This window comes from Suricata suricatta, chromosome 12 (assembly GCF_006229205.1).
Source record: "Suricata suricatta isolate VVHF042 chromosome 12, meerkat_22Aug2017_6uvM2_HiC, whole genome shotgun sequence".
Lineage (NCBI taxonomy): Eukaryota > Metazoa > Chordata > Mammalia > Carnivora > Herpestidae > Suricata > Suricata suricatta.
In genome coordinates, this window is record NC_043711.1 from 9,316,655 (window position 1) to 9,325,573 (window position 8,919).

Below are 8,919 nucleotides of genomic sequence, written 5' to 3' on the forward strand. Positions count from 1 at the left end.
GGCGGCGCGCGCGGTCGGAGGGCTGGCAGGAGTGGGGGGAACAAACATCCGGCTGAGGCAGAATGAGCCAAGAGGAAAGTGTCAGGAGGCCGAGATCAGAGAAGTAAAGGTGGCCAGGTGCCTCCCGAGAAATCCTCTCAACAGGTAAGCAAAGAGAATCTGAGAGGTAGGAGTAGCTTCCTCCGGGATCACACAGCTGGGAGGCAGCGGAGCCCAGACAGCCTGTCTCCTTTTCTGGGCCTTTCCAATGTGCTCCAACGCCCCTGGGTATGACCCTTGATGGAAGAGGAGAATCGGCAGGAGTTTCAGTCAGCCTGGAAATGCCTGCTGAGCCCAGGCGCTGACAAGTCCACCCAAGAATGAATGAGACTTCCGGGCAGAACAGGTAGCTCAGCCCCTGCTGCGTCTGTGCGACATGTGGGGGTCAGCCCTGTGTGCGTGGGGGGCTGGAGGGGGGACTAGAACCCCTGTTGCCACCTCCCACCCATTTCCCCACCTTCCTGAAGTCTCTGAAACCCAAAGGAGCACAGCCAAGCCTGGAAATCAATTCTTCAAACACAAGTATTCATGATAAGCGTTTTGGCAAGGAAGGTACTGTGGGCCAGAAGTGTTCTATTTTTTTTTAATCTGATAGTATGTGCATGGGTATATAGATAGGAAAATTCCCTGAGCGCTCCATTCAAAATCTATGTACTTTATATATGTTATACCCCAGTTTGAAAGTTAAAAACACACATTTTGGGGCGCCTTGGTGGCTCAGTCGATTAGGCATCCGACTTCAGCTCAGGTCATGATCTCGCAGTCTGTGGGTTCCAGCCCCGCTTCAGGCTCTGTGTTGACAGCTCAGAGCCTGGAGCCTGTCTTCGGATTCTGTGTCTCCCCCTCTCTCTGACCCTCCCCTGCTCGCACTGTCTCTCTCTCTCTCTCTCAAAAATAAGTAAAACATTAAAAAGAATTAAAAATGTAGGTGGATGGGGCGCCTGGGTGGCTCAGTCAGTTGAACCTCTGGCTCTCGGGCTATTGGTTTTCGGCTCAGGTCATGATCTCACAGTTTGTGGGTTCGAGCCCTGCATTAGGCTTGGCGCTGGTGGTGCAGAGCCTGCTTGGGATTCTCTCCCCCTCTCTGCCCCTCACCTGCTTTCTCTTTCTCTCTCTCTAAAAATAAATAAACCTTTAAAAAATGTAGAAGGAACGAGAGAATTAGAAAAAATGCCATTTTGGGGTGCCTGGGTGATTGAGTCAGTTGAGCATCCATCCAGCTCTTGATTTTGGCTCAGGTCACAATCTCACAGTTGGTTGAATTCAAGCCCTGTATTGGGGCTTGATATTGCTTGAGATTCGCGCTCTCCCTCTCTTTCTCTCTCTCTCAAAATAAATAACTTAGGGGTGCCTGGGTGGCTCAATTGGTTAAGCATCTGGCTTCGGCTCAGATCATGATCTCATGGTTCGTGGGGTTCAAGCCCCGCATCGGGGTCTGTGCTGACAGCTAGCTCACAGCCTGGAGCCTGCTTCGGATTCTGTATCTCCCTCTCTGCCCCTCCCTCACTCATGCTCTGTCTCTTTTGGTCTCGAAAATGAATAAACTGGAGCGCCTGGGTGGCTCAGTCGGTTAAGCGTCCGGCTTCGACTCAGGTCATGATCTCACAGTTCGTGGATTCAAGCCCCGCGTTGGGCTCTGTGCTGACAGCTAGCTCAGAGCCTGGAATCTGCTTCCGATTCTGTACCTCTCTCTCTCTGACCCTCCCCTGCTCGTGCTGTCTCTCTCTGTCTCTCAGAAATAAATAAAAAAAACACTCAAAAAGTTAAAAAAAAGAAAATGAATAAACTATAAAATAATAATAATAATTAATAAATAAACTTAAAAGAAAAGGAAAAATTGCCATTTTGCAAAAGCCAAGGAAATCATTGATCTGGGCAAAGATCATCGATGGGCGTCACAAAGCATCAGGTGCAAGAATGATGGGGAACAAGATACGCCCTGGGTGCCCGATGCTCACTGTGTGCAGGGACTCGGGTTCCTCACGGAGGCCAGGCTGTCACCAGCACCAGGTGCAAGGAAGCTCAGCATCACAGTAAAGGGACCTGCGCCCACATGGGCCTCCTGATGCTAAAGGAAGTTCATGGCTTCCCCTGGGACACATCTTGCCAAAATGTTCAACCTGACTCTGACTAAATCTCCGAATCTCACATCCAGTTTGCAGGAAATGGAAAGGGTAGAGAAACAAGTTAAATGACAATATCAGGAAGTGACAGACAAATCCGGGGTGGGGTGTACTCCATGCCAACTGTCATGAAAAAAAGGGAGTGGGGACTTTTCTAGAACAGGCGGCACCATTGGCACACGGGACCAAATTGTCCTTTGTGGTGGGAAAGGGTCCTGTGCGTTGTAGGCTATTAAGCAGTGAGCGTGCCTGGCCACCACCCACTGGATGCCAGCAGCCTCCTCCCCCCCCCCCCACAGGTATGACAACGAAAGATGTCTCTAGACCAATTTCCTTGGAGATGCTACCGTAGGGGACAGTACAGCGATGGACAGAAGGACGTGGACTTCCCAGCTCTCTGACAGCAGAGACCAACCTTCTCTCTTATTTAATTAAGCCCTTCTCTGGGACTCTGTTAAGGCAAGAGAACTGTGGGGCGCCTGGGTGGCTCAGTCGGTTAAGTGGCTGACTTCAGCTCAGGTCATGATCTTGCGGTTTGTGGGCTCGAGCCCCGCGTCGGGCTCTGTGCTGACAGCTCAGAGCCTGGAGCCTTTTTTGGATTCTGTGTGTGTGTCTCTCTGCCCCTCCCCCACTCATGCTCTGACTCTCTCTGTCTCAAAAATAAATAAGCTATATAAAAAAATAAAATAAAATAAAAGAGCCAAGAGAACTGTGACTTGGTGGTTCGGTTCCAAATTTTTATATTCATTGAAAGTTTTGCCCCAACTAAGCATACTCACCAAGGTTGGTAGCTGGAGGCCACAGATGTGTCCATCTTTCTAGGAAGGTGCAGTAAGAAAGTTGCACATCTAAACTACTAAGCCCACAGTGGAAACAAACGTAGTGCTAATGGGGTGAAACCCAGACCCCATAGCATTTTAAAATACAGCAACCTGCTCCTGCCCCAAGTGGCAAGAGAAAGAGATCTCCAGGGAGTTTTGCTGAAAGAGAGAAGAAAAAAAAAGAAATTTAAAACTATCTACCAACGTGCCAGCTAGTAAGGAGAATCTGACCCTTGGCATGTTGGAATGCAGACAAGACACCCTCCAGTTACACTGGCAAATCCTCATAAAAGCTGGTGCCTTTCTGCTTATTAGGCATTGTGTTATGATTAGGGGGCGAGTTCTAACTTTTCAAGCTACACAATAGGGTAAGAGAAAAAAAATATCGTAAATGTATGACTACTGTGCAGATATATCCATGGATAAAATGGAATCTAGTGTCAGGGGATACCTGGCCCAACAGGTTTGGGGAAATATGTTGCAAGCAGGGTTTTGATGAGTTGACATGATCTGGAGAAACTATTGTTGAAGGTATTGCATCATCAGAGCCAAAGGAAAAGTTGAGGGGAAAAAAAAAGAAAAAAGGAATGAACTGAGGTTTACAAAATAACAAGGGCGCCTGGGTGACTCAGTTGGTTAAGCGTCTGACTTCGGCTCAGGTCATGATCTTGTGGTTTGGGAGTTCGAGCCCCGAGTCGGGCTCTGAGTCGGGCTCTGTGCTGACACTTGGAGCCTGGAGCCTGCTGCAGATTCTGTGTCTCCCTCTCTCCCTCTCTCTCTGCCCCTCCCCTGCTTGCAGTCTGTCTGTCTCTCTCTCTCTTTCTCTCTCAAAAACAAACATTGAAAAAATAAAAACCTGGGGTGCCTGGGTTGGGGCTTAGTTGTTTGAGTGTCCGACTTTGGGTCAGGTCATGATCTCACGGCTCAGGTCATGATCTCATGGTTTGTGAGTTCAAGCCCTGAGTCAGGCTCCGAGTTGGGCTCTGTGCTGACAGCTTGGGGCCTGGAGCCTGCTTCCGAGTCTGTGTCTCTGTCTCTCTCTGCTCCTCCCCTGCTCACGCTCTCTCCCTCTCTCAAAAATAAATAAACATTTAAAAACATAAAAAAAATTAAAAAAAAAAAAACCTGAGAGGTGAGGGGCTCTTGGGTAGCTCAGTCGGTTAACCTTCTGACTCTTGATTTTAGCTCAGAGGTTCATGAGTTCAAGCCCCACGTCGGGCTCTGTGCTGACTGCGCACAGTCAGCAAGCCTGCCAAGCAGGCTCTGCGCAGTCAGCTTGGGATTCTCTCTCCCTCCGTCTCCCTCTGCCCCTCCCCTACTCTCTCCAGTACATATCCTCTTTCTCTCCCTCTCTCCCCCCCGCCTCTGGCTTTCAAAATAAGTGAACTTTTGGTGCGCCTAGGTGGCTCAGTCAGTTAAGTGTCCAGCTTTGGCTCAGGTCATGATCTCACGGTTTGTGGGTTCGAGCCCCGCGTCAGGATTTATGCTGACAGCTAGCTCAGAGCCTGAAGCCTGCTTCACATTTTGTGTGTGTCTCTCTCTCTGACCCTCCCCTGCTCGTGCTGTCTCTCTCTGTATCTCAAAAATAAGTAAAAAACATTAAAAAAAAAAACAAAATAAGTAAACTTTTTAAAAAAAATCTGAGAGGTGATCCCCTAAATACTTGGGCTTTGAGAAAAAATGCTTGAGGCACATGCATATCCTCATGAACTTGTATCAACCTATTCCTGCCAAGCGGTAAGACAGTTCTTGGTGGGAAGAGGCTGAAGGAAATAGGTTAACAACCGCTTTGACTCTCTTAACAAAAATGCAGTGTATCACTGAGCTAAAAGGATGCAGCTGAAAAGTGAGCACACAAGACCCTTGTGCCGGGCACAACACACTGGTACACACACACCAAGCGAGCATGCGAACACACACAGTGGTATATCCTATCGTTCAAGGACGTGCACCTGTTCAGGAACACGTAGCAAATGTCTTAGAGATTCTGGCAGCGGTTTGGGAAGAGCAAGGAATTGGTTATGGGGGATGAAGTTACACCAGTGAGGGCTTTGCCTGGACCAGCGAGAGTGGAGAGTGTTTGGGGAGAGACAGGGCTGGGGGAGACCTAGGTTCACTGCCATGTGGGGAGCACAGCGCAGATTGCAAAAGGCTGAGGGCCCGCTGAGAGGTGAGGAATGGAGACAGTGAATGTAGGTTGGATGTATGCGGGTCAGGAAGACAGATTTTCAATCTGCACTAACATGGTAGTTGTTCGTGTAGCTACTTGGAGGGTGGTGGGGAGGAAGGGGTACCTTTTATTTCTTTTTTTAAATTGCTTTGAAATGTTTCTTCTTTTTTTTTTGTTTTATTTTATTTTTGATACAGAGAGAGACAGAGCATGAGAGGGGGAGGGGCAGAGAGAGAAGGAGGCACAGAACCGGAAGCAGGCTCCAGGCTCTGAGCTGGCTGTCAGCACAGAGCCTGACTCGGGGCTCGAACCCACGAGCATGAGATCTGACCTGAGCCGAAGTCAGAGGCCCAACCTACTGAGCCACCCAGGCACCCCTGTTTCTTCATTTTTGAGAGAGAGAGAGAGTGTGTGCATGCACACCGAAGGCTGGGGAGGAGCAAGGAGACAGGGGGGCAGAGGATCCGAAGCAGGTTCCAGGCTCTGAGCTGTCAGCACAGAGCCCGGCGTGGGGCTCGAACTCACGAATCCTGAGATCATGACCTGAGCAGAAGTTGGATGCTTAACAGACTGAGCCACCGAGTCACCCTTACCTTTTATTTCTTTTTCTGCCAGATTGCTCTGGCTAGGACTTCCGGTGACTTCCAGTACCGTGTCGTATTACAGAAGTGGGAGCAGGGACCCTCATCTTGTTCTTGTTTTCAGTGTTTCACCGTGAGTGTGATGTCAGCTGTGGACTTGTCATATATGGCCTTTATTATGTTGGGCTACATCTCCTCTACGCCCAGTTTGTTGAGAGTTTCCATTAGGAAAGAACGTTGGATTTTGTCAAATGCGTTTCTGCATCTGTTGAGATGCCCATTTATGATTTGTTTTTAATCCTTCATTTTGTTAGCGTGGTGGATTCCATTCATTGCAGTCACTGAGCCATCTTTACATCCCTGGAATAAATGCCACTTGATCATGGTGTGTGATCCTTTTAATGTATTGTTGAATTCAGTTTGCTCATATTTTGTCGAGTATTTTTGCACCTATGTTCATCAGGGATATTGACTAGTAATTTTCCACGTGGCTATTAAAATTAAAAGCAACTTGGGGCGCCAGGGTGGCTCAGTCAGTTAACTGCCGGACTCTTGATCTCAACTCCGGTTATGATCTCACGGTTCGTGAGTTCGAGCCCTGCATCGGCTCGGCACTGACAGTGCGGAGCCTTCTTGGGATTCTGTCTTTTCCTCCCTCTCTCTGCCTCCTCCCCATTCTCTAACACACAGGCTCTATCTCACAATAAATAAATAAACTTAAAAAAATAAAGTAAAATACAATGAAGAATTTAGTTCCTCGTTGCTATTGGACACATTTCAGGCACTTAATAGCCAGCTGGTGGCTGCCATGCTGGAAAACATAGATATAGAACACTCCCACTGTGGTAGAAAGTTCTGTTGGTCTGGGCTGAAAATCAACTCTGAAAAGACATTTCGGAGACTCAGGGAAATCTGAATATGCGTTCGGTGTAAGATGATACTGAAGAATGATTGCATATTTGTCAGTGTATAAATACCCTTATTTTTCAGAGACGCGTGTTATATAAAGAATTTAGCGATGAAAAATGATGTCAGGAAGGTTGAATAGTGTGTTTATGTTTAAAGCACCACACAAAACCAGACATTCATCAAATTCTCAATAAGTGTTAGTGTTGATTCATTTAAAAGTTTGAAGAAATGCAAACTGGGAGAAAATATTTACAACTCATTTGATAACCAGATAGTAAATTTCCTTACTATATAAAGAACTCGTAGAAATCAAGAAGAAAAAGATCAGCCAGGTAAAAAATAATGGGCAAAGAAGGTGACCAGAGAGGAAAGAGAAATCTATAATTGCTCTTGAACGCATGAAATATGTTCCGGCGTGCTATGGAAGGGAAGTGCAAATTTTCTCTCCTCCACGATACCATTTTTCACCTGTCATATAGGCAAAACTCCAAAGGTTGACCCACTCTGTTGGTGAGGCCGTAGGGGAGCAGAGCTCTCGTTAACTGCTGGAGGGAGTGTGGATTAATCTATCCCCCAAAGGGGAAATTTGGCAATATCTATAAAAAGCACAAAGGCACATATTGTTGGAGCCAGAAATCTCACTTTGAGAAATTTTTCTACTGATCCACTTGCATATGTGTGAAATGACATTTCTACAAGGTTTTTCGCTGCAGCGGTAGCTCAGGCACAAACGGATAAACCATGTCTGGCTTGAAACATGTCTGTCGCTGGGAGTGAAATCAGCTATGGGACGTCCACACAGCTGAAAAGTAACAAGGTGTGTGGAGAGAGTTTCGATGTGAGATCTCCAGCATTTGGTGGTGAAGTGAGGGATGGGGAGGAGCAAGGTAGAACAGAATGCCTAAAACGTGTTCCTCTGAATTGAAGTGTTGGCACGTGCCACGTGGATGAACTTGAAAACGCTGTGCCTGGGGCACGTGGGTGGCTCAGTCGGTTGAGTGTCTGGCTTCTTGATTTCAGCTCAGGTCATAGTCTCGTGGTTCGTGAGTTCAAGCCCCGCATCAGGCTCTGCACTGACAGCGGGGAGCCTGCTTAGGATTTTCTGCTTCCTTCTCTCTCTCTGCCCTTCCCCTGCTCATGCACTCTCTCTCTTTCAAAACAAATTAATTAACTTCCAAAAAAAAAAGAAGAAGAAAAGAGGGGCGCCTGGGTGGCTCACTCAGTTAAGCTTCCAACTCTTGATTTCCGCTCAGGAAATAAGGTTTATAACTTCGAGCCCCGCATCAGGCTCTGCACTGTGTCAGCTCAGAGCCTGCTTGGTAGTCTCTCTCTGTCTCTCCCTGCCCCTACCCACACCCCTCTTTCTCAAAATAAATAAATAGACTTAAAAATTTAAAAAAAAGAACAGAAAAGAAAGGAAAGAAAACATTACGCCAAGTTCAAGAAGCCAGACACAAAACGACAAACACCCAATGAGTCTACTCACACAAGGTACCCAGAATGGGCAAAGTCCTAGGACAAAAAAGGAGAGTGGTGGGGGCCAGGCACTGAATGGAAGGGGGGAAATGAGGAATCAGTGTTTCATGAGGACAGAGTTTCCTCAGAGTTTCAGAGATGAAAGAGCTCTGAAGAAGGGCGCCTGGGTGGCTCGTGGGTGAAGCATCAGACTCTTGATATCGGCTCAGGTCGTGATCTCCTGGTTCATGGGACTGAGCCCCAGGTCGGGTTCTGTGCTGACACGAACCGTGAGATCACAAGCCGAAGCCGATGCTTAACCGACTGAGCCCCCCAGGCACCCCACCACAATTAAACAATGCTGCCTTTTATGTAAAAGTAGGTGTGTGTTGGGGGGAATAAGAACCTACATTCATATTTGTTTATACAGGTGCACAGGAATTCTGGAAGGATACTCAGGAGATTAAGAGCAGTGAGTTACCTGCAGGGGAAAGTGGGGGCCTAAGATTGGGAGGGAGATCCTGCAGCCTGCTTGGAATTCTCTCTCTCTCTGTCTCTCTCTCTCTGTCTTTCTTTCTCTCAGCCCTTTCCCTGCTTGTGAGCATGTGTGCGTGCTCTCTCTCTCTTTCAAAATAAATAAATTTTTAAAGTAAATTTTATTAAAAAAAATTTTTTAATGTTTTATTTATTTTTGATACAGAGAGAGACAGAGCATGAGAGGGGGAGGGGCAGAGAGAGAAGGAGACACAGAACCGGAAGCAGGCTCCAGGCTCTGAGCTAGCTGTCAGCACAGAGCCTGACGCGGGGCTCGAACCCACGAA

The 8,919-nt window shown here is 47.5% G+C and overlaps 1 long non-coding RNA gene across 1 annotated transcript in view; it reads left to right on the forward strand.

Moving 5' to 3' along the window:
- The window catches only part of LOC115273114, a 22,173-nt gene extending 19,484 nt beyond the window's left edge, over positions 1-2,689 (forward strand). The window contains exon 3 of the long non-coding RNA XR_003900687.1: positions 2,462-2,689. This is a non-coding gene — a long non-coding RNA (uncharacterized LOC115273114). The remainder of the gene's footprint in view (positions 1-2,461) is intronic.
- The last annotated feature ends 6,230 nt before the right edge of the window (positions 2,690-8,919 follow it).